This window comes from Sus scrofa, chromosome 3 (genome assembly GCF_000003025.6).
Source record: "Sus scrofa isolate TJ Tabasco breed Duroc chromosome 3, Sscrofa11.1, whole genome shotgun sequence".
Taxonomy (NCBI): Eukaryota; Metazoa; Chordata; class Mammalia; order Artiodactyla; family Suidae; genus Sus; species Sus scrofa.
The window spans coordinates 115,722,722-115,749,287 of NC_010445.4; the positions used below are offsets into that span (position 1 = coordinate 115,722,722).

General features: G+C 39.7%; 1 long non-coding RNA gene across 3 annotated transcripts in view; it reads left to right on the forward strand.

Moving 5' to 3' along the window:
* LOC102165887 overlaps positions 1–26,566 on the forward strand; it is a 592,639-nt gene that overhangs the window by 22,438 nt on the left and 543,635 nt on the right. For all 3 annotated transcript variants that reach the window (XR_002342827.1, XR_002342826.1, XR_002342825.1), the window contains exons 3-4: positions 18,027–18,581; positions 21,185–21,245. This is a non-coding gene — a long non-coding RNA (uncharacterized LOC102165887). The remainder of the gene's footprint in view (positions 1–18,026; positions 18,582–21,184; positions 21,246–26,566) is intronic.

The window sequence follows — 26,566 nt, forward strand, 5'->3', positions numbered from 1 at the left end:
TGATCCTACAAAGTATAAAATCACCTCCTAATCTCTTCCAAAGGGGGAACAGTCTTTTATGGCCCCCTTTGCCTAGCAAAGCAATAAAGCTATCTTTTTCACCCAAAACTTTGTCTCCGCATTTCTAATCAGCTACGATAGACAGAGGCTGAGTTTTGGCAATATGAGGATATTGACTTCATCTCATGATGCTTTAGTACAGCTGGGGAAATTTGTCCTATCACCCCCCTGAGACCACCCTTGGGACTACTAAATATTCTTTCATTTTTAAACATCTGTGATTGCTACAGGTCTCCCACATCCCCACCCCCGCCAGACTGGTTAAGCAGAGAACAAAGTCATGTCTGCCTCTGTTACCGAAAAAATGGACTCTGGTGAACTGCATAAGCAGAAAAGGATTGGCAAGCAGGGAGGGAGTGAGATGTTAACACAGTCATGAGGACAGTTGGAACTAGGCGGATGGAAGAGGATTTCAGGCAGTAACAAGAGCATCAGCCAAAACTGATCTGGACAGTGAGTGGGGGAACCAGAGAGGAGCCTGGCTGCTGGGCAGAGTGGGCAGCATGTCTGAGGAGCTTGTTTCTGTTCATCCTAAATGGTGCAGCCAGAGAGAGGTGGACAGAGTGACAAAGAAGCTGGGAGGGAAAGAACGCTTTCTTTTGGCTTCCTCCCCTTGCTGGGGCCACACCTTGAAGATCCTCAGAGCACCTATAATCACTATGCTTAAGGTTTTCTCACTTAATTTCGACTCATCCAGGATTGTTCTCTAATTGTTTCAGGTGTGCCTAAGTCAGGTTTCCTGGAGGGCAAAACTGCACTTTGCTGTCTCACTTAGTTCTTTACAGCAGAGCTCAGCACAGGGCTGTGAGCATAATTAAGCAAGCTCTCATTTCAGACTTGATTGGCTGACTGATTAAAATGGAAGTAAACAGCTCAGGTGATTATTTTGTCCATTGGTAAGAAGACTGGGAGGCATTCATTTCCTAGCTGTTGCTAGTTGGGTCTGAGAAGAGTTATGGCTGCCTCCTTCCCTTAGACCTCAGTGTGGCAATCTGTAAAACGAGCTCCAGAAGGCCCAGGAGTTGCACGGACTGGGATTCCAGCTGGCTCTTTGCAAAATGTTGGGAGCATCCTGTGAAGAAGCAATACACATAATTTTGTGCTTAGAATTTTAATGCCCAGGAAGAGCCAATATGAGTTATACCTCTTTTCCTGCATTTAAATTCTTTTTTAAAAAATGAGGAAATGGTGAAGGCATCTTGAGAAATGTTTTACTATTTTACTGTTGGTTCCCAAGTTATGCACTGCCTGGATTTGTGTACCCCTCGATAATGAGGGAACATCACAGGCTGGAAGATAACAATAACTCCCGAATAGGGTGAGAAAGTCGTTTATCTTTCTGCTTCCACTCTGCCGGAAAGCATCTGGAAATCACTAACATTCCTATTTGAATAAATATTTTGGTAAGATATGTTCATTTGAATTTTTACCCTCAATAACTTAGATTGTGATGGGAAGAAAGGAAGAGATGAAATAGTTTTTATTAAGAATTTCACCTGCATTTCTGAAAGTGCTCTTAATATGAGAATATCTTTTTCTATGTGATATTTTTTCTTTTCCTGAACAGGTTTGACTCAAACAGTTAGAGGTATACTGCTCAACAGGGACGTGTGTATGGGGAATGACAACAGAGAAAGATTGGAGATATCCCTTATTCTCCTCATACATTTATCACCTGCTCTCTGCAGGTGTTACCAATTAAGTTATAGCTTTTGCTACCCCAAAGCCTTTTTATTTCCTCTTTTGGATTTCGAAAGGTAGACACTGGAATATCTAAACTCAGTTGAATTCTATGCCCCCTGGATACCAAATGCCTAACTTCTCCGCTGAAGGCACTGAAGTGGCTGCTAATGATAACACATCTTGATGGTCCAGATCGGGAGGAACAGCTAAGCTGGAGTAGATTTTCTCTTTCAGATTGTGAACAGTGTTTAACCTAATTGCAAAAAAAGGGACACATTGGGGGATGTCACCAGAGAGTCACCGAGGGCCTCCTGGAGTTAATCCCATTTCCTATAGCATGTATAGAGCTAAACAAGACATCTGGCCTGAGAGTGTTCACAGGAGATTTGGGGAGACTATATGAAAAATACAAGGTGAAAGAAATGTATGGCCAGAGTTCCTGTTGTGGCTCAATGGGTTAAGAACCTGACTAGTATACATGAGGATGCAGGTTCGATCCCTGGCCTCACTCAGTGGATTGAGGATCCGGTGTTGCCATGAGCTGTGGTGTAGGTCACAGACAGTGCTCAGACCTGGTGTTGCAGTGGCTGTGATGTAGGTCAGCAGCTGCAGCGCCAATTCAGCCTCTAGCCTGGGAACTTTTATATGCTGCAGGTGTGGCCCTAAAAAGAAAAAAGAGTATGGCCCCAGAGTTAGTCAAATTCAACCGGATTGTACAATTTAAGAGGAAGTATATGTATTAGATAGAGTTCCAGGGCATGAGTCAGAATGCAATAATTCAATAAAAAGTGTCCATGCATGTGATTTTTCTTATCAAATAGATATAAGTCCTTTGGCTCCCTGGCATATGTTGCCCAGTTCATATTTCCCACATTTTCACATCTTGCTCACATAAATGTTTTAGAGACATGCACCTTTCCATCATTCTATATAAACTGTCTGAACTCTGAATTATCTCTATATAAACTGTCTGAACTCTGAATTATCTCTGCAACACAGAACACATTACTCTAGCAATCACCTCCCTTAACCTGAACAGTCTTCCTCTTTTAACGCAACCCCAGATTACATCTCTTTTTTGTCATGCTGTATCATCGTCTAGTCTTATATTTAGTTTATGGGCATCTAAGGTCTTTGCTTCCTTTTCCACATGAGTTCTTATTAAGTCATATCTCCCAAGGAAATTTGGGAAATTGAAATTTGGAAACCCTCTACAGGATTAACTTCAATTTTTCTTAAAATTTGGCCAGTTTGTTTTTAGCCTATTGTTTTATCCAATCATATTTTTCTTAGATGATCCTGATAATATCATCACATGTATTAATGACTTCACTCAGCCTTGAGACAAAGCTTCTTTAGAATATCTAAGCTGTTTTTGTTTTAAAACCTAACGGTATGCTGCTTGGAAAGATTGAGAAGTTAGGTTTACCCACTCTCATTGCTATAGGAAATATGTTACATATTGCAGAAAGGCCATTTATTCTTTCTCACTGGAACTGTCTGATGGCCTCAACCCAAATTTCCAGTCTCTCATCACTGCCTTTTATTTTTCCTCAGTGGCTAAGCCAATGACTTCTTTAAGTTTGGTTCATAAAAAGTTTGCCTTATCATAGGTCAGGTCTTATTTGGTACAGAAATAGTCAGCTTAGGTATCCGGTGTTGTAGTTTAACACATTTCTGAAAAGAAGGAATAAAAAAAATACTGTCTTCCCTACTGTGCCATCCAAAATGATTATGTTGCTTTATGCTAATCCTAACGGGCTGCTTCAGGCTGGAACAACATGCTGGAAAATTGTGGTCAGCAGTACATTTCCTTTGATGTTACTCCATGCCAGATCAGCAGGGAGTGTGCACAGCCTTGGTTGGGTGTAGTTCTCAAAGTTCAGAACTCTTATTTTAGTCCTACATCTGGGGACAGCTCCCTGCACACAGCTCTCATCTTGCTCTCATCTTCCATTCCATTTAAAGACTCTCCCACAAAGGACAGCTCATGGGTTCAAAGGAAACACCTCATCTTTGCCCTTATTTTAGGTAGCCCTTGCTTACTGGTTTGCTGGAATAGAATTAATTCCTTCTTCCTCTTTTTCTTCCCCTCTTCATCCTCCACTTTCTCCTCCTCTACTTCCACCTCCTCCTTCTTTTCTCCTGCCTCTTCTGTTTCTTTCTCCTCTTCCTCTTCCTAGTATTATTATTTTTACTATTAAAGCAAAATGAAATTTGAGAGAAGGAGTGGCATATGGGCCATAAGAGAAGCATTATTAGATGACTAAACTGTTGTGTAACATTAAAGCATTGGATACAGCTTCCACTCTGATAACACTGTAAATACCTTCTCACACAAAAACACTGAAATTACCATCCTACTGCAAAACATTACTTAATGAGCTTTAGCATAATAATAATATAATTACTAAAAATACATGCTAAACACTTTACCTTCATTATCTCCTACAATCCCCCTAAAAAGCCCACAAGTTTGGAGCCGCTGTCAAGGTTAGTTGCTTAGGCTCTGAGGTTGGGGTGCCCGGTTCAAACCCTGACCCCACCTCTTGTCTTCTGTGTTGAATTGGTAAAATCCCTTAACCTCTCCAGATCTCATTTTTTCATCCATTAAATGCTGGTAAATGGTAATATATATTTTATAGGGTTGTTACAAAAATCAGCATACAATACCAGATGTAAAGTGTTTATTAAAATGCCTAGAAAATGGTAATGAAATGGCTAATATTTAATCAGTACTTACTGTATGCTAGCCACTGTCCTAAGAGCTTTACATACAGCATTAATTTTGTCTTCACTATCTTTTCCAGTTGCTTATTAGGAAAATTAAGGTAAGTGAGGTACAGTAACTACCCACTGGAACACTGCTCACTGGGAAGTATGTAGCAACAGCAGAACTTGAATCTGGACATATGTGCCCATGGCTTATATTAAATAATCAGTAACCATTCATTCTTATGATTGTCGTTGCTATTTACAACTCAAATATCAAGGTGGAAACCCTTTCCTAACATAATGAGAGGAAAGATGATTTGACAATTGCTTCACAGAACTAAATTTATAGACACAATCTAGTGAGCATGATGATTAGTATAATTAAACCACTTAACTGAGCACTTAAAAGCTCGATAATACCTGAGGCTTGTTTCTTCTCCTAGAAACAACAGCTCCATACTCTCTCTTTCCCCCTGGCTTCTGCTTTACGAGGCAAGAAACTGGGAGCAAGCCACAGGAGGGAAGTTAGGTCTAGAGTTTGTACATGAAAGCTCTCTTACCTGTGTTAGCTTCCCTGGAAAATCATGTACTCAATAAAGGGAGTCTTTGGATGGAAAAAAGAATCACATAGAAATGTTTAATTCGCTGTAGTGTGACTGTCCTCTTACAATATTCCATGATGAGGGATATATTCTACATCGATGCTCACCAACTCGGTAGCCTCTAGACATGTGGCTATGGAGTACTTGAAATGTGCAACTGAAGAACTAAGCTTTGTTTAATTTAATTTTAATTGATTATAGGTACTATAGCCTCACTTATTTTTCCTTTCACAAAGGGCAACCTTAACTCAGATAATCTGGCTTCTTCTCAGATTGCTTCCCCACATCTTTTCCTTCAGATCTTTTTCTTTAGGTATAGAATTCCTGCTTAAAATTATATGATGCTGAATTGGTGATTGGTGACTGGCTTTCATTTAATAATACCATAAAATATATTCTTCTCTCACTCTCCATCGGATTCAACATCCAAAGCTGTATTCCTTTCATTCAGTTCCCTCCCTGGGTAGTTACCATACAAATGGCTCGTACAAACCATGTTATAAAATTGAGAATGATCAACCTTGAAACAACACTGAGCAGTACTATGGACTTGCTACGTTTTTCAGCATCTTTTCCTTGGTGCTTGCTCCATGTTATGGCATTTTGGCTTGATGCACTTGATATCATGAAGCCATCAGCATCCACTAATGACAAGGTGTTGACAACACTGAGGAATTATCTGCCAGTTGTATACAATTTCTTGAGGACAGTGTTTTCAATAACAAGGAACAAAGCATATGCCTTGGAACTTTGCAAGCATAAAATATTTTCCTGCTTCTTGATTTGCAAAATCCCCATCCCAAATATGAACTGAGGGGTATTAAAGGACAAAGCTGAAAGAGTCGAAGAAAAGAAATAAAAGAACATATGCATCCTGAGATCAGTTATATTTTTGAATAAGCTTTCTTTAGAAGTGATAGAAATGAATTCTATCAGATGAGGCTGTGAAGACTCTTTCAATTTGGCAGAGACTCAATGTTCTATTGCAGAACAGAATTTAGTGTTGACAGGCAGTATGGGGAGAAGAGGGGATGCCCGTCTTCTGTTCTTGACTTGTAGTCCACAGGAGGACCTGGTTTTGTGAGCCTCTCACTTACCTGGTGCTGGTGAATTTCTTAATCATCCTTCTAACAGGACAACATATTATAAAATTGTTGGTCGTTTCAGAACATCATACTAAAAGTACCATAGTAAAAAGAAGCTTATCAAGCTCAACCATTCTGACCCCAAATTTTATTTCATAGAATTCACCAAATGGAAGTAGATAATTCTGGCATCAGAATCTTAAAGATTTGCATTTGAAACACAGTCTAACCTTTACAGATGGGCACTTCCCTTTTTCTCTGTGATAACTGACTTCTAGAAACCTTTAACCTCTCTGTAGCATCTTAAAATAGATGCCTCATATTGGAGGAAAGAAACAGGTAGATGATACATTATCAGTTCCACGGCCAATCTAGCCACACGGTCAGAGACAGCCTCTGGAGGAAGAATGGGAGAAGGGCAATTATGATGACGGTGATCTGTCCTTCTGCTTCTGCCTGCTCGGTGCTATAGCAAAAGCCCTCACCTGAAGTCAGAACACCTGGTTTAACCCTGACACTAATATCTAGGTTCCCAATTTAACCCCCTCTTTCCATTTCTTTGTTTGCAGGGGAGAAATGATAATTTTCCTAGCCCTACCTCAGCTATTTGAACACCAAATAAAATAATGTTTGCTAAACACTTTGGGAATTATGTGGATTTGAAAATACTGTGATATGTTTATAGATGGCAGCACAGATACAAAATTCAGCAGTCTGATTTGTAGAAAGATGATAGAGATGCTTGTAAAAAAATATTTCTTTTTGGTGGAAAAAGGGGGACAAAGCCAGAGAAGAGTGTAGGAGGGAGAGAACTACAGGCTTTGCATTGCATTTAATTATGGAACGTGATAAAAATTTTTCTGTGTCTGAGAGAGGATAAATTATCAACTATATTATAGAATGAATTCCAGTGAAACCCCATTCCATAAGGAATCAAGTCATCTGAATTCAATTTGGAAATTGTTAAACTTCACATAAACCAGGATGTCTTATATAATATGTCCTATTATATCTATAAGCATGATATCAAACTATAAGCCAATTCCATAGATTAGGTTCAAGGAATAATTTTTTCCAAAGGAAAGGTCTATAATGAAGTGCTCTGATTGTTCATGGTATATGGTGTGCTTAGAGTTATCCCTCCAAATCTAGAAAAACAGAAGGTTGAGTTCCCATGTACCAACGTACAAGCCATCATGAGTTTTCCTGGAAAAAAAAAGTCTATGTATGCGGCAATAATAATAATGTAGGGGAAAAAAAGATTGCAAAATGAAAGTACAGAGTTTCCTGTTTGTTATTTTTCAAAATAATGACTGTGGGTTCTTTCCCCACAGAAAAGATGCTATTTATTTTTTAATGATGAGCTGTTTCCCAGAGAAACAAAGTGGCATTCTGTCGACACCATATGGCGGCGGAAAAACAGATTCCACCGTGTTCCATTTGTTAGACTGTCTTCTGTATTTCTGTATCCATAATTTATGTGGGGGCCTCTGTGATTGCCAAAATATTCAAATAGATTTCTCTTAGCAGGGCAGCCTGCATGGGGGGAGAAAGGTTTTCAAAGCAGCAGGACCTGAACAGTCTCCTGCTGCTCAGAGAAGAGAACACTTCCAACTTCTGTCCTTCTGGCGGCTTTCATTGTAATACTAATTTACATCCTCGGTTTAGGGACCATGTTTGCATTCTGAAAAAGCAGCTTATGTTCTTTTATGCTAATACAATCATACTTGAATTATAACCCACACCCTTAAAGTCATATTACTCCTTCTGCCTCCGTGTAAGCATAGAACCTGGCCTTTGAGAAATTAATGGGAGCTGGTAAATTGAAACGGCCAAATGATACCATTTTGAACACATTGATTCTGCAGCTGGTTTCCAAAAAGACATCTGAAGTGGTTATAGATACATTAAAAATAGTCATGAAGCCTTCCTTTGCTGTCTAAGCATATGATTCCCATCTATGTATTCAGAGGCTGTTTTCAGTGGAAGTTCGAGTGGTGTTCTCTGGTGTATAAATAGAAACATGTTCAATACATGATACAGAATAGAAAGAGGGGGTTTGATGAGTCAGACTAATTGATGTTTTGGCAAAAATGGAATGTCTGAGAAAAGTTACATGTTCATATGCATACCCAGATAACAAGAATTTAAACCATAAGGATTCTGTTGCAAATATTTTTTTCTTTTCTTTCTTTTTTTTTAAACTTCAGAGAATCTCAGATGTTCTTTCAGTAAGTTTAGCTATTGCATGTTCTATTGTAGTGCATTCAGGGAAACATAAAATGATTTCATATGGAAAAAGAAAACAGACGTAGGAAATACTGTTCAATTACAGATGGAAGGTATAGCAATGATGCAATAATACTAGTAGAAGGCTCTTTTCCTCAATCTGTTGTAGAAGGGCTAAATGTTTAGTTTACCAGAAATACATAGGACGTGATTTGCTGTTTGTAAGTTTAAATAGAAGTGTAAAGCTTTGACACATGAGGGGTAGAACTAAAGGCTCTGGGACCTTAATTGACCCCATCTTTTGTTCTTTATGTAAACCATGAAATCTTTTGCCTGGAGATGGGTCAAAATATCAGAGGCAGTGTTGAGGGCAGTCTCAACTGGTTTGCCGCATTATTCACAGTGTCCAGTCACTCTGACCTGGCTCTAACCCTGGTGGTAATAGATAACACAACACTGACTCATGTCTCCAAATTCCAAAATGCACAAATAAAGATTTGTGCAATGTTGATACCTGACAATTAGGATATTTTTAAGAACCTCAATTCTCCCAGGAAAGATTTCAGAAGGGAAGGCTTAACTTGAGTCTCACCCTATTGTTAGAACTCAAATCTCATACTTTTCCCCTTTTCAATTAAAAAGTTATACATTCAATTAGACTACATCTGTGAACCTACTTTAGCAGTAATTAAGATGAACATTATGATATGAGTAATAAAGAGTAATAGTTTTCTTCAATCTCTTGGGTTTTTTGAAATACATTTTCTCGATGGAAATCAAATTATTTTATTTCATAGAAATGATTCCTCTCTATTCAACAGGGTGAAACGATGCATGAGGTGCTGCTTGTACAACTACTAAGTCAGAATGATTAAGAATGAAGTTTAGTAAATAAAGTTATTGGGTGGCTGCTTTCTCACAAAAGGTCTGGAACTGTATTAAATTAACAGGAAATAGGTCTAGAGTTTTCTCTAACTGATTCTCAGTGGAGAACAGAAATGAAATGGCCTTATTCAAGGACATCCATTAGGAATCCATAAATATTTTATAAGGATGGAATAAATTGCTTATTTTCAAACAGGTGCTATTGTAAAATTATTTTGATTTTTCTTTTGCCTCGGGGCTCTTGAACAAAATAACAATATATCATGTACATAGTGCTTAGATATTAGGTTATGTCTGTGTTTTCCGTAATTGGCTTAGCTAAGTGGAGGGAAGCTCACACTTAGGGTTCCTCCGCTGTGTCCCCAGTGTCTTTCCAGAAGGAAAATCATGCCTTAAATAGGACCTGCATCTCATGGCTTATTCTGCAAATTGTCAACTAAAATGGTACCATTTCCTTCACGATAATGACAATAGATTGAAATGTATTCTGCCAACATATATGATAGATAATTTCCACTCTCCGTCAACACATTCAAATGTTCTCTATGTTTTGAGGGTAGTTTCTCATTTGAACAATAGCAGAAACATTCTGTTAGGGAAAAAAGTATTTCTGTTCTTTATTTTTGATTTTGACCTCATTTTTCTTTTGGATTGCAGGCTTTAAATAATGTATATATTATAGAAGTTTGATATGGAAAAATTTGCTCCTTCAAAGAAATGATGTCAAAAAAGATGGTGCACTACCCCACCATCTGTTTACTTCTGTTTGTATCTCTGGGAGGAGAAAGAATCTGAGCTGAGTCATCCCAATTCTGCTTCTCTGTTCTCTATAAGACCAATAGCATCCATTAATGAGCTAAGCTGTAAGCTGCAGTCAGGGCCTGATCTGTGGTCAGGTCAGGGATCAGTGAGAGGCCGAAGACATCATTCGTTCCATGGAGAATAGTAAGATGTTGTTGAGATAAAGACGAGATCATTTTCTGGCCATGGTCAGTTGGTCAGTAAGAAATTGTGAAACACTAACATGAATCAATTTCTATGAATTTAAACGTCTTGGAAAAGCAGATGTGCACGTTTCAAGGGGAAGTTTCCCCCAAGAAAAGACAAATGATGAGAAACCAAGAGAACTGCCAAGAGGAAAAGATGACAACTAAAAGAAAACTATCTGGGTATGACTGTTATCAATGTCTCTCAGCTCACATCCTCTTTCAAGAGAATGTGCCCCTGATGTGCCCCTGACTGAACCAGGGAACTCCCCGACCCTTGAGGAAGGACCGATAAGCCAGGCTGATCCAGTCTGATTTTGTCTTTTGGAAATTTGACCTAGGAGACCCAGAATATATGCAAGTTTGTGGCTGAGTCAACATAATCATGATACTAGCATAAAGGTTCAAAAATAGCACTACTGCTACTGAGGCCCCTGGGGTTTCTGTATCTGTGCAGTTGGCCACATGTGGTAAATGGCATTATTGACACTATGTTTCTCCCTATAAAACTCCTTTGCCATGTAGCTTTGCAATGCCTCTTCCTAAAAGAGCAGAGTCTATTTCACTTCCCCTTGGTACTGCCTTTGATTATTTGACTTGCTTTAACCAAGAGAATGGGGTGAAAATGACTATCATTGTGCCACTCCTGAGAGGAGGCTTTATGTGGCCTTAAGTATTTTCACCTGCCCTCCTATTGCCTTTTAGACGCCAAATTAGTAATCCCACATTTCTTTGTGAGGGTGGAATTAGCATGACAGAAAGTTTGCTGCAGGATTTAAATGTTTAAAGACCTCAGGCCTACATGGTGACCTGCACTGGGGCCTGGCTGCCTGACTCACTGGGAGAGGACTCTGCACAGTGGATGGCCCTGCAAATGCCCACCTGTGTCTCTGGGACAGTGCCTTCCTGCCTTCATGTTCTTTAGTCATGGTCATAGCTTGGCTCTAGTGTTCCTCTGCTCTGAAACCATCTTTCTCTTTAGCATGACCTGTGTCTCTCTCTTCTGACTCTCTATTGACAGAAATTCATGATCAAAAAGAATATTACCATTTCTCTTTTAAAAATATCTTGGGGGCGCTTCTATGGGTCCCAGAAGAACAGACTGAACCTATGATCCAATTTTGTAAAAATAGCATTCGTTGTTTAACTTCTTTAAAGACAGCAATTTTACCTCATATTGCCGGCAAAATGGCAAAATGTGGGAACGTGATTTTATATTGTAAGCAACCTAATATCTTGCTTTCCCCCCCCCTTCCCTTCGTGGTGCTCTGAGTGTGGTAATAGAGTTGAAAGTGTTATTATGTAGAGGAATTCTGACCTCCTCCTTCGGGGCTGAGAGATCACACAGAGAGCAGGATGCAGAGGGCCAGTGATCTGTTTCCGGCAGGACTAATTGATAAGGAACATATTTTATGAATGAAGTTACAAGATAAAAACTGAGACTGATGAAATACCCCAATGACTCCAAAGTAATTAAGGAAGGCATTCCACATACTACCTCTAATTAGACACTGAGGCCGAGAATTCACAACTGACTGGCTATTCTCCAGTGGTGCTGACCCCTTGTTTAATACAACAGCAACTGAGAGTATGCCTAACTAAGGAAAGGAAAACCTTGCTTCTCAGGTGACAATAGGCCATTCAAGTGAGGCTGGGTGGGTACTGGGTAATGGCAACCACAGGGAATTTAACACAAGCCCTAGGTTTTTCAAGTGATTCCTTGAGCCAGACAAGTTCAAGAGATTTTTAAAATAATTTTTGTAAGACACCTCTTTTCAGCTTTAAAAAAAAAAATGATTAAAAATAAGTCACAAACCTTTGAAAAATGTGTTTATTTTCTCTCATCATTTTTATTCAAGTCTTTAGTCTTGTAATTTCCCTTAATTATTATGCTTTTCAAATATAATACTCTACACTTGCATTGATTCTTACACCTTGAACAATGCTTGCTCCTCACTTGGCTATCTTTCAAGATCGTCCCTTAAATTACCCTCATGGAGATCTTACTGTTTCTCAAAGATGTGGTGAAAATACCATAGAAGCCAAAAACTAAATTTTAGTCAGTAGGTATTTGTTAGCTTAATGTGTGTTTTGGCAAAAAGGGACAGTTAGAAGAAAATATGACTAGGTACTTAAGATCTGGACTATTACGGTCTGTTCTCAGAAATGAGACAACGTACAAGGAAGAGAAACTAAGAGCGTGTGACAGAACATGATTATGTATGAAATGCTGCACCAGGCTCTATTTGCAGAAGTTTGGATGATGGGAGGTAAGGCTTAGCGAGGGAAGAAACTCAGAGGACATGTGAAGGACATTGAATTCGCACAAGTGGGACAGCAAGTCGAGTGCATGTGCCAGAAAGAGCATTAGCATGGGGTGTTCATGACATAGGGAGAAAGGTGTTGTTTGTGGGTTTGTCTCCGTTGCCGGATCTCATGAAAACCAAGCCAAAATCATATACAGCTGACTTCTGAACATCGGGGAGGCTAGGAGTGATGATCCTGCTGGGCAGTGAAAATCCACACGTAGCTTGTAGTCATGGCCTCCCTATGGAATTCCTCTATATCTACAGTTCCACATCTGCAGATTCGACCAACCACAGATAGTGTAGTACTGTGGTGCTTACTATTAAAAACAAAAAAAATCACATGTTAGTGGATCCACACGGTTCAAACCCGTGTTATTCAAGGGCCAACTGTATGATTGTTTCATTAGCGATAAATCAAAGCCATTTGCCAATTTAGAAATAACTCGAGAGGCCTGGATAGAAATAATTTAAAATCCCTTTTACTCCTTCCTTATTTAAAACATCCTCCCTAAAGAAGAACAGAATCTTAGAACAGACAGAGACCCTGGCAGACAGATACAGGGAGAAACTTATTCTGAATCATTGATGGGGCACATAGGGTTATGAGCCCCTAATATGTTATGTGATATTTTGTTATATATTTCAAGAGGAGCTTCGTGGCTCTATTGTACTTCTAACGGCTTTAAAACCCTTATAAGGGTGAAAAACCAGTGGTCTATAGCATCTTCCCAGGGGGTCATCGACAAACAGTGTCAGGGATCTCACTTCCCCTAATTAGCCAGTCTCAATTTCAACAGCTCTAACTCTCTCTGAGTTACACTGGGTGGAAGGCTCCCAGAATGGTGGTCAATGGACAAGCCCATGACCATTGCTCCTCTTTGTTTCCCTGAGTAAATCTGGGAGACATTTTTACTTTGGGTTCATAAGTTTCCTTCCTAATGAGTAGAAGCGGTGTACAATAACATACCAATTTAGAGTTTTCTCTGACATTTTTTAACGTTGATATATTAGAATCCCCTTTCCACTCACATCTTTCAGAAGTGGTGCCAATAATGTGGGGGACAATAAATTATTCAAAGTGGGGGAGCCATATAACAACCAGGAAGCCAGCAGTTTATTAGAGATAGCTGCACACAAATGCACATTTGCCAGCAGTGCCGGCAAATCAGACATGATGTATGTCCTTTCTCACACGCCCGCAATGTTTAATATCTTTGAAAGACATTAAAGATGTCAGATGTTTAGACCACAATCTCAGAAGTAGTGAAAATATAGTATCACTGTTTACAAAAGGGCTTAGAGATGGGTCGCAATTACCTATGCCTGTCTTCTCCTAAAGGGTAAACATCTTTCATATATTTGTTTGCTGGTGTACTTTGCTTTGCAAAATAGTTCTGATCCTGAGGTGCTGTTTGTTAATCCAATCCCACTTTACCATAAACTAGAATTATCATTTCAGAGGCAGTTATACTTCATTTATGTTCAATTTCCAATTCGTGGAGGCTCCCATAATTCACATTTATTTATCCCCTTCCCCCCAACCTTTGTTTAATATTGAATGATTTATAAGGCAACTACTTTAAAGCATTGAAGGAACTGTTTCTTTTTAAGCAGATAATAGTGAATATTTTTGGGCCACGTAAAATATGATTTTACTAATTCTTTTGCTTTCTAGATTGGCTTTTGGTTTGTCTTCATTTTTCAAATTAATTTTTATTATAAAACACAAACATATAAAACAACAGAATAGTATAATAAAGACTAGGTGCCCATCATCCAACCTCAACTCATGACCAGTCATGTTTTAACTATATCCGCATATTGCTTTATTTTAACTTGAAGCAAATATTAGACACTATATTAGATCATTTAATTCATAAATATTTTAGGACTTCTAAAAGATAATGGCATTTTTAAATGTAATTGAATTGCCATAATTACACATGAGAATAATTAAGATTTTAATATCATTAACTATCTCTGCTTAAAATTTCCTTATTTTCTTGTCATTTTTCAGCAGTTTGAATCAAGATCTTTATAACATCGTTTTGTTTGTAATTGCTTGGTGTGTCTCTTAAAAATATTTTATCAATTCTTTCTCTATTCCTGTCTTAGTTTTGTCTTAGTTTGTTTTTTTTTTTTTTTTTTTTTTTTTTGCATTTTGTTTGTGGGAAGGGAAAAAAAAAAACAGATTTAGGGCTTCGCTCCTTTACTTTCAAGTACTTTATATTTTATAGACAGCTTGTACTTATTGCCCAGGAATGGGTTAGTCTGACACAAACTACCCTGAGCAAAGGAAGTACTCCTCTTTGTCTTTTAATCCCACCTGTTATCCCTTCCACTCTGCTAATACTGCTCTCATGAAGGTCATTACTACCCTCCATATTGGTAGATTCAATTATCATTTCTCTGCCCTTTATTATTTGATGCATGTAAAGCATTTGACCTTGTTATTTCTTTTCTCCTTGACTCCACTTGGTGTCAGGTCCTAACAGTCTTTAATATCTACTTCTAGTAGATTTAATCCAGTTGCTACTTTTTGTGTCTCTTTCTTTCTTCTTTCTGTTTCTTTCCTTACTCCCTTCCTCCTTTCTTTCCCTTTCCCTTCCTTCCTCCCTCCCTCACTCCCTCCCTCCCTCCTTCCTCCCTCCCTCCTTCCTTCCTTCCTTCCTTCCAGCTGTGGTCATGGCATGCTGGCTAGGCATCAATCCAAGCCACACCAGTAATCAGAGCCACTGCAGTGACAACATCAGGGAATTCACTGAGCACCAGGGAACTCCTCTGTGTCCTTTTCTTTACACAGCTCATCTTCTCCCCACAACATTTTAGAGTGCACCAGGATTTAGACCTGGTACTTCTTCAGTTTTCTGTCTACGCTCACTTCCAAGTTGACCTCATGTCATATACCATGACTATAAATACTATAAAACATTTTCCTTACCTCTGACTAGATTTCGCTTCTGAATTCTAGATTCATAAGTCTCACTATGTTCTTGAAATTGCTCATTTGAAGTTTATTAGATATCTCAAACATACCCTGTACAAATCTTAACTCTTAGTCTTATCCAAAAAGACTATTTTCCTGCTCTCCCCTCAGCAAATATTAACTTCATTCATGCTGTTGCTTAGTTCTCAACACAGAATAACTTACAATACCTCTTTTTTGACTCAACTGTTACATCAAGTGCATTGTCTCTGCTTTACTTTCAAATATATTTAGAATCTGGCCACGTTGCACCACCTTCTCTTCTACCAACTTAATTCAAGACATTATCGGCTTTCACCTAGAGTATTATGAGTATTTAACCTTATTCTTATGTTCTTGCCCTGTTATAGTCTTATACCTATTAAGCACACAGTAGCCAGAGTAATCTTTTAAAAACCTAATTCAGACCATGTCACTGTTTCGCTCAAAACCATCCAATGGAGAGTTCCCCTTGTGGTACAGTGGAAATGAATCCGACTAGTATCCATGAGGATATGGGTTAGATCCCTGGCCTTGCTCAGTGGGTCAAGGATCTGGCATTGCCATGAGCTGTGGTGTAGGTTGCAGATGTGGCTTGGATCAGGCGTTGCTTCGGCTATGGCATAGGCCAGCAGCTGTGGCTCAGATTCAACCCCTAGGCAGGGAACTTCCATATGTCACACCTGAGGCTCTAAAAAACAAACAAAAAGAAAGGGGTTAAATAAAACATCCAATGACTATCATCTCCCTCTCACCCAGAATAAAATCCCAAACCCTCCTCATTGCCTACAAGTCCTGCTGTGATTCTGTCTCCCTGACAATCTCTCTGTGATTTCCAATTTCACTTCTCTAAACCACATCCCTTTTGCTGTACTACTCTGTTCTCCTTGCTGGGCCTTTGTGCTTGCTGTTCCCTCTGATTTGCATACTCATTCCCTAACATCTGAGCATCTTTCTTCTCATTCAAATAGACTTCTCCTTCTAATATGCCACCATATTAGAAAAGCCTTCCCTATTCTTCCTATTTAAAATAGCACCACTTCCTTCACCATTCTCTATTTTCTTATCTCATTTTATAAAGCTTCATGACATTGGTCTTGGCAATAGTTTTTTGGATATGACACCAAAAGCACAAGCAACAAAAGCCAACATAAATAGGTGAGGATACATCAAACTAAAAGGCTGCTGCACACAAAAAAGGAACAATCAGCAGAGTGAAAAAGCAACCTACAGCAGAAGGAAACTGCTTGCAAGCCATATATCTGATAAGGAGCTGATGTCCAAAATATGTAAGGGATTCCTACAGCTCATTAGAGAAAAAAAACAAAAAAATAAAATAAAATAGGAAAATGGGCAAAAGACTTAAACAAACACTCCTTCAAAGAAAACATACAAATGATCAGCAGATACATGAAAAGATGCTCAATATCACTAATAATCACAGAACAGAAATCAAAACCACAATAAGAAATTACCTTACACCTGTGAGAAATGGCTATTATGAAAACAACAAGAGTTGTTGCTCTAAGTGTTAGTGAGGAGGTGGAGATAACAGAACCCTTGTACACCTGGTGGGATGTGAGTTGGTGAATCCACCATGGAAAACAGCATGGAGATTTCTCCAAAAACTAAAAGTAGAGCTACCATACCACCTAGCAATCCCACTTCTGGCTGTATATCCAAAATAATTAAAATCATGATCTCCAATAGCTCCCTGCACTCTCATGTTCATTGCAACATTATCCAAAAGAGCCAAGATTTGGAAACAACCAATATGTCTACAAACAGATAAATGGATTAAAAATGTGGTATATACAACAATGGACTATCACTCAGTTTTAAAAAGAAGGAAATCCTGCCATATGTGACAATAAAGATGAACCTGTAAGACATTAGGCTAAATGAAATAAGCCAGTCACAGAGCAAAAATACTGCATGATTTCATTCATATGAGGTGTCTAAAATAGTCAAACTCAGAAACAGACAGGAGAACAGTGGTTGCCAGGGCCTGGAGGAAGGCAGAAATGGCACGTTACTATTCATGGGAATAAAGTTGCAGTTATGTAAGATAAATAAATTCTAGAGATGTGCTGTCCAACACTGTGCATAAACTTAACAGTAACATTTTTAATTTTAGGTCTCGAGAGACGTTGTTTGTTTACTGTCTATCTTCCCAGCGACAGAAACCTAAGCTCCATAGTCTCAGGCACTAGGCATTTTTTGATTTTTGTTTTTTGTTTGTTTTTTGGTTTTTGCTATATATTCTATATTTCCATCAGTGCCTAGGCCACTGTAGGTGCTCAGCAATATTTATGGAATGAATGAATGAATGTAGTGAGAGGAAACAGAGGGCATATGAGGAAATAAAAGAGGACCAATATGGGAAACTCATGTGCAGAGGGAAGGGTGAGTTAGGCAGGCACCAGACTACAGACTACAGACTACAGACTACAGACTACAGACTACTTATAAGCTACATAAGAAATCTTTTTTTTTTTTTTTTCAAGAGAACAATCTAATGTGCAGTCACTGGAGTGTTTTAAGCAGATGGACTGATGTGACCAGCTTTAGGTTTTTGAAAAAATAACTCTGATGTGGAAAGTGTATGATCATTTGGGCAATTGTTCTCCGCCCCAGACTAATTAAATCAGACCCTCCATGGGGTGAAGCCCAGGAAACAGTGCTTTTGAAAGCTTTTCAGGTGATTCCAATGCACGGCCAAGACTGGAAACCAGGAGTTTGGGGTAAGTTACCCGAGGAGGCAAGATGGACAAGATTCGAAACACAGGAGCATGAATTCCTGGTCTCAGCTTTGATATGTTAAGAGCTTTGAAGGCATTACACCTGTCATAACGAGAAGAAGCTGCGCAAGCTGAAAATCAGCTGACTTGCTTGGACCAATCAGAGGCTTAAAGTTGCGGGGCAAGGACCAATCAGACTTAGCCTTGCAGGGAAAACCACCGCCCTGACCTCTGGAGCGTGAAGTGGTGAAGTGCAGGAGGAGGAGATACATCACCCAAGATCTGCTTACCTGGGGCGGAAGCTGCTGGGACCTTAAGCTGGTAGGAACACCTTAGCGGTTAATTTTGACAAACGACTCGAGTCCAAATCTGGTTGGCATGAGAGTGAGAAGCTCCTCATAGTTTCCCAGGGTTTTCCTTCAGGAGCCCCACCACTTTCCCACGGGAAGGAGCTGAGAAAGCTCCTTACATCGTCTTGGCAGAGCAGGGATAGTCATGTCCCCCAGACCTTTGTCCCAAGCAAAGGACTAATCTCCTGGGTGAAGGACGTTGCCAGAAGGCAATTCCAAAACTTTATTCCAGCTCTGGGAAGGGAACTCGGCCTTACTGCCTCATAGCCTCCTGCCTCAGCCTTCCTGTCTTGCCTAAGAGACGGAGAAGAGCCTGGTCAGTAGGGGAAACGGCTTCATGGAATTAGGCTGAGTGAGAATGTTGTCCCTGGGAAAGAGACTAAGGGTCGGTGGGGAAAGCTCTACCCCTGGAGGACAGACAGGCACCCCAGAAGGTCTCACCCCTGGACACAGGTCCATGAAAGACTGAGGCTCAATTAGAAGGTTATAGACTATTCCCCTCCCCCACACCTCACCACCACACACCAGGTGAGGGAGCTTCAGGTCATAATGACATGGGTTACAGGTGAAAAAGCTGCAGGACACAGACTGAGGAATACACAGGAAGCCCCAAAGCTGAGAGGGAGGAGAAAACAATCTTATGGGAGGAATTTGAAGCAGCAGTTGTCTCCAGGGACAACAAATATTAATCACAGCCTAACTCCTAAACAGATTATCATAATCCTGGCACAAAAGCCTATTTACTGCTGTGCCTATTACCCTCAACAACTCTGGCTTTCAACCCAAATTCACAAGTCAGGTCAGAAGGCAAAATGACACACTCTCTGAAGAGAGCGTTTTCACAACCAGATTCAGATATGACAGAGATGTTGGCTTTATCAGATGGGAACTTAAAATTATTAAGATTCAGATGTTAAAGGCTCTTGAGGAAAATGCAGACACCATGCAGAATCATACATGGGGATAACAGAAGCTGAGAGATGGGCACTGTAAGAAAAAATGAAAATAGAGTTGGAGAAAGTGGCTTTAGGCAGGAATAGGGTCAACTCCTTTAACATAAGAGGGAAAAGAAATTTTAGTGCAAATGTAGGTGGGCTTTTGTAGGTATGCTCTTTCTATGCTTGCTTTGACTCCTCTGTTAAATTCAGTCCTCTATTTTGTGACCACTGCTGCCCCCTAGAAATAAATGTCTACTGACTGGAGAGGTGCAGGGTAAGGAGAGGCAGTATTAGGACAACAGCTTGTATGCAGGTTCTTGTCCTCCTCTGGGGACTGTTTCCCCCGCTCCATTAGCGCAGGTGAGGCATATGGAAATTCCCAGGCTAGGGGTCGAATTGGAGCTACAGCTGCTGGCCTACGCCACAGCCACGGAAACGGAGGATCCAAGTTGTGTCTTCAACCTACATCATAGCTTATGGCATCACCGGATCCGTAACTTACTGAACACGGTCAGGGATCAAACTCCCAATCTCATGGATACTAGTTGGGTTCATTACTGCTAAAGCCACACAGGAACTCCTTCTTTGGGGACTGTTAACTAGTCTTATCTCTCCAGGGGACCTGGATGGCTGTGGGACTGCAAATAAATGCTATGAACACATGAAGAAGTATGTCCCTCAATAGGATTTGTTGGTGAGGCTTTACATAGACCAGAGATCATCCACACTTAATTCTATCACTCAGCCAAGTAAATGTTCAAAAAGGTGTTTTCTTTAACTTAGGTATGTTGGCTATTGTGCCACATTAGTATTCTTATATGAGATTCTAGTGATAAAAAAAGAATGTTGGGGAGTTCCTGTCGTGGCGCAGTGGTTAACGAATCCTACTAGGAACCATGAGGTTGCGGGTTCGGTCCCTGCCCTTGCTCAGTGGGTTAACCATCCGACGTTGCTGTGAGCTGTGGTGTAGGTTGCAGACGCGGCTTGGATTCCGTGTTGCTGTGGCTCTGGCATAGGCTTGGCAGCTACAGCTCTGATTCGACCCCTAGCCTGGGAACCTCCATATGCCGTGGGAGTGGCCCAAGAAATGGCAAAAAAGACCAAAAAAAAAAAAAAATGTGTGAGAGGGAAAATATCATGAACTACCATTTATCAAACACCTATTATGGTTCGAGCTCTGTCCTATACCAGATCTTTTACAAAACTCACAGTGCCCCTTCCTGGTAGGTTTTTTATACTTGTGGAAGCGGAAGCCCTGAGAAAGGAATAAATACACTGAGTTGATGAGAGGTGCATATCCTGTACAAACTGACGTTTGATTTTTAACTCTCCAAACTTACTGCTACTACACTGTTTCCTATAATTTCAAAATATGGCAAAATTTAGAAGTAGCCAAGAAAAATAGAAATGGGCCCTGGAACAGAGGAAAAGATTTCTTGGCATGGTTATTGAAGGTGTTTTACTTAAGTTTTTCCCATCTAAATAATTTTTAAATCTAAATATTTTCTATGTAAATAAGGATGAGACTGTTTGCAAGGGCAGATAGTCTGGAGCATCACCAGGAAGCCAAAATAACAAATATTATACAGTTATTTCTTGATTCCAAGACTCATGTTTTGCCTTTATATTTTAACAGTTTGGAGGCTGGGGTGCATCTTACTCTGTCAGGAGAAACTCTCTAATAGGCAAGAAAAGGGGTAAGTTATGATGACGTTTTTTCTTTCCTAAATAAATTAAAACTTAGTTCTATACTGGAGGTGAAGTTTTCTCTGATTTACACCTCAGTTAAAAATTTTGCATTGGTAGCATTATACTCTATTGGTGTGAATATAAATTTGGACCCCTAATGATTGCTTTTAATACCTTTACAAGATTATAGTAAATGCAATATTGAAAAAAAAGTGACTCTAGAAGATTCCTTAGCAGGTGCCAGAAGGTGCAATTAAAGGCAAGGGAGATTGCTAAATATTTTTAAGTTAAGTCATGTAATCTTGAAAGCTGTGAGGCTGATGTGACCAAGGCATGTACTGTGAGGGACTCTTGCTTTGCCTCTGAGCTTCTATTTTGTTGGGAGCTTCCAGCCAGCCTTGTAGACAAAGCAGTTTAACTTCCAGTAATACATAATAAATTAAGAAAACTAAATAAACTAACAAAAAGTTTGACCAGATAGTCAATTGATACAAAACTGTATGCCTCACTTTCATGGTCAATTTTAGGGGAGCTAAAATGGCCCGCTACTGATGGAGACTTTTTGATTGGTGGGGGCTGGGGGTGGGGCAAAGGATAGAGATGAAAATCCCACTTGGGATGCTGAATAGCAATACAAAGTTTCACTACTGCTACACAAACATTGCACAAAAGAAAAGTCTTTGCATAAGCTAGCTGATTGTTATGGGTACAAATTTATGAAGGACTTGAAGAAGAAAAGCTTATGTGTGATAGTGGTCAGGCAAGACTTCCTAGGAAAAGTACTGAAGGAAGGTAAGACTCTTAAGAGTTTGCAAAGTTAAGAGTGGGAACTATCTTGTATATGTGCCTCCCTCCTCCACCCATCTAGTGCCTATGACAGAATCTTCCCCAAAGCTGCACTGAAACAGTGTTGGAGGAGCTTGAAAAAAGGGGGGACAGCACCTCTTAATAGATATAGAATGGTTAAGGTCATGGAAGAGCCTTAAAAAAAAGCTCGACAGAGACCATTCCACTCTTCATACATCTACTCCAGTTACATTCTCAGAATCAGCACCATCCTATTTTTAAACATTTCATTTGTCAGCTTTTTAGGATTAAAATAATGTCCAATTTGCTTAAAGTGCTTTAGGCAAAGTATGATCAAATTCATTGATGACAGTGACATTGAACCAGAATGGACAGGGACAAAAATATCAGGGCCCATTAAAATGGACCCATGGATAAAGAACCTTCTCAGCTCTATGCTCTACCACATCCAGGATTTACTGAAGAAAAAAAAAAAAAAAGAAACAGTCATAGACCGATTCAGAATTGACCTCAGAGGCTATGATTTTACTGCCTAAGGGACTGAATTGTGCTATGGGCAGACCAAGAAATCCCAGAGGATGGTCTGAATAATCACCTTGTCTCCACATGTTCTCTCAGCTTAAACCGTTTCCCTCAAGAATGCAGCAGGGAAGGAACGGCCCTTGACACGCTCATGTGGAAATGTTACCACACACGCATATATATTTAGATGATTTTAAATCAGGGTTTGTAGTCTGAACGAGTACAGCTGTGACACATATGATACATTAGGACGTGATAAAGGCAGAGGAGTGCTTATATGGTTTCCTATCATCTCTTCCATTAACACATAAACAAGTCTTTGTCTAATACTTGGGCCAGATAACTGAGCATGACAAATTCTTTCAAAAGGGTAGCCATAAAATACAGTAGGAAACAAGGAACCAGGACACAGTGTGATGTGCTGTGAAATTGGGGAATCAAGTTCAGGGAAATCCAAAATGTTAGATTAAAAGTCCTGTTTCTACAAGCGAGTTGTCATATCTAAGCAAAGGTGGTCTTTCTTTAGTTTTTTGAGATCAGGCTTGTTGAAGGAGGGTGGGGATGGGAGAGAAGGCAAGGCAATCAGGCAGAGCTGTACAGAGGGTGGTTCTTATTAGAATTCTTGAGGACTTTTTAAGATTCAAAGTCCTGCCCCTATGGGTGTACTTACCTTCTCCTTGAAGAAGTACTGAGCAGCTGGGAAGCTCCAGACACGGTGGCCTTGGTAGAAGGTCACAGTTAAGCCTTTTGGAAGTCTGGATGGTAAGGGAGGGGGCAAGGTATCATGAAAGCCAGAGAACAGAGGTCTCAAGTGACAGAGACCCAAGCAAGAAGACCAAATGTAGAGGCTGCCACTTGAAAAGGAGCTCCTAAGCCTTTTCAACAAATGGCACTGGAGCAAGTGGGCATTCATTGGCAGGAAAAAGAAAAGGAGTGAGGGCAAGAGGAAGGAAAAAGAGTAAAAGACCTTTGATCTAAATCTCACATCTAATAAAAAGTTAACTCAAAATGGATCATGAACTTCAATGTAAAATGTTAAGCTGTAGAACTTTTAGGGAAAAAAAATAGACAGTTTTTGAAATTTAGGGCTAGGCAAAGAACTCTTAGACTTGACCCCTAAGTCACAATCTCTAAAAGGAAAAATTGATTAATTAGACTTCAGCAAAATGAATTTTTTTTTTTGGTTTGGTTAAAAAAAAAATCTCTATTAACAGGATTAAAAGATAAGCTACAGTCTGGGGAAAAATATTTGCAAACCACATATCTTACAAAGATTTGTTATTTAGTATATAAAAAAACTCTCACAACTCATCAGTTAAAAAAACCAACAAAGATATAAGCAAAAGACATGAACAGATATTTTATCAAAGAGGATATAAAATAACAAGCATAGGAAAAGATGTTCACCAACATTTGCCATTGGGAAATGCAAAGTAAAACCACAGTGAGATATAATTGCATACCTATTAGAATAGCTAAAATTAAAAGTAAAAAACAGTGACACCACCAAATGCTGGTGAGGCTGTAGAGAAACCAGTTTACTCATATATTGCTGGTGTCAATATAAAATAGTACAACCACTCAGGAAAACAGTTTGGCACTTTCTTATAAAACTAAACATGCAATTCTCATACAGCTCAGAAATTGCACTTGGGCCCAATTATACCAGAGAAATTTAAATTTATGTTAACATTCATACATGGATGTGCATAGAAGTTTTATTTGTAATAGCCAAAATTTGAAAACAACTCAGATACCCTTCACCAAAGGCATGATTTTAAAGATTGTGGTATATCCATACCATGGAATACATCTCAGCAGTAAAGAGGAACAAACCGTTGATACATGCCACACCTAGGATGACTCTCCAGAGAATTATGTTTCATGACAAAAAAAAAATTCTAAAAGTTTTCATAGTGTATGGTTTTATTTATATAACACTCTTGAAATTATAAAATTTAAGAATGGAGAACAGATTAGTGGTTGCTAGAGATTAGAGACAAGGGTTAGGGGAGGAGAGTGGGAGTTAGGTATGGCAATTAAAGGGCAATAAAAGGGATCCTTGTGCTGATAGAAATTTTCCGTATCTTGACTATGTTAATGTCGGTATATTGATTGTGATACTTACTGTACTAGAGTTTTGCAAGGTGTTACCAGTGGGGGAAACTATAAAGAGTACAAGGGATCTCCGTAGTATTTCTCAAAACTGCGTGTGAATCTACAATTATCACAAAGTTCAAAGTTCGACTTAAAAAATGTGAGGGATAGTCCATAAAATTAAATATATATATATATGCCATCTCCTTCCAAAAGTGCAAATTGCATATAAGTTAACTAGATTCTGGGGATACTGAGAGCAGTGGAGCTGATGAACTACTTGGAGTTTATTTTCCAGCTATAAAAATAAATTTGGGAACTTCCTTAGTGGTACAGCAGGTTAAGGATCCAATGTTGCTGCAGCAGTGGCGCCGGTCACAACTGTGGTGCAGGTTTGATCCCTGGCCCCAGAACTTCCACATGTAGTGTGGGTGGCCAAAAAAATGAATTTGAATTACTTTAAGCAGAGGAATGCCATGGTAAGGATTATATTTAATAAAAGTCATGGTTTTTCTGTGATACAGATTGGAAGTGGTGGTGTCTTTAGGACTTGGGTAGGGAGACTGGGGAGAATGCAAGGTAATGCATGTTCAACCAGCTGAACTGGTAAGGAACTGGCCTTCCCAGGGAAGAGCTTTGGGGATGGTGAGGAGGGAGAAACACACAAGAAATGCATAGATGGTGGATCAACAGCTCATAGTGGTTGGTTTCATTTGAAGTGAGGCTTGGGCAAAGAAGAATATAAATGAAGGACCATTTTTAGCCTGTTAGTCACTAGAGGCATGGCGGTGCTTTTCCGCAGTCAGGTTGCAGAAAGGCAATTATAGGGGGGAGGTGCTATAGGAAGAAGAGTCCAGTCGTCTAGCGCTCATTTCTCACACACTCATGGAAACCGGTCGTCTAGCGCCCATTTCTCACACACTCATGGAAACTGTGGTCTGGAGTGATGATGTCATAGTCTAGCCTACAAATCTTGATTTCCTAACTCTATGACTTGAATTCTCAAATATCACATTAACTGTCCAGAATTTTCATCATCCCTTGAAGAGATGTATTTTGTGATCAACTTATGAACTTAAGTGTAAGCCACTGTCCCTCTAACCACATTATTGCAACTCTATTTTGGGGAAGCAGCGAGAGCATCAGATTCATTGTGAACCCATCACAAAGCACAGGATTCTGTTCAGAGGAGGTATTCAGCGTGAATGTGGTGTGGAATGTTTTTGGGAACTGACTCAAGCAGGCTCTGTCCAGATGGCAGTGTCATAGGCTACCTTGCTCATGGACTCCTACTTAGAGTCAGGTACTAGAGACCTCAGACTGAAGGCTGTGCACATGCAAAGGCTGCTGACCTTTTCCAGTCCTTCAGCCAAAGAGTTTTATAGTCCAGAAATGATCCCAAGGGTTTTTGAGAATCTATGGGTATTCTTCTGGTGTTTCCCTGTTCGGGAGAGGGAGAGAGAATGCTGCCTACCCCACCTGTCTTTTAAAGTCAAACAACATTGCAATATTAGGAGATGGGAGCTTCAGGTCGTGGAATCATCTGCTCAGGAGCCCTCAGGCTTGTTTCTTAAGAAACTTAGGGACTTTGCAGGGGTCTGTCCTGGCATCAGTACCCACAACAGCCCTCCTGGTCAGTTCTTCCCTAGAGCCCCTTGGCAGTTTCCCTTTTGCTGGGAACTCGTGCAGTTTGGGGATGATTTCTACTCCTGATGTGCCCTCCCCACTATCCACAAGCCACCTCCATCAGTGCCTTCATGGGAGGAGAGAAGCAATATCACATAAAACAAGCCACCCAAGTTGTCATGTGAACACTTTCGTGCACAGCAGAGACCTAAAGGAGTAATTAAATTTTGCTGATGCCCCATCATCTTTAAGGTTGGGTTTTATCCTTCTATAAATA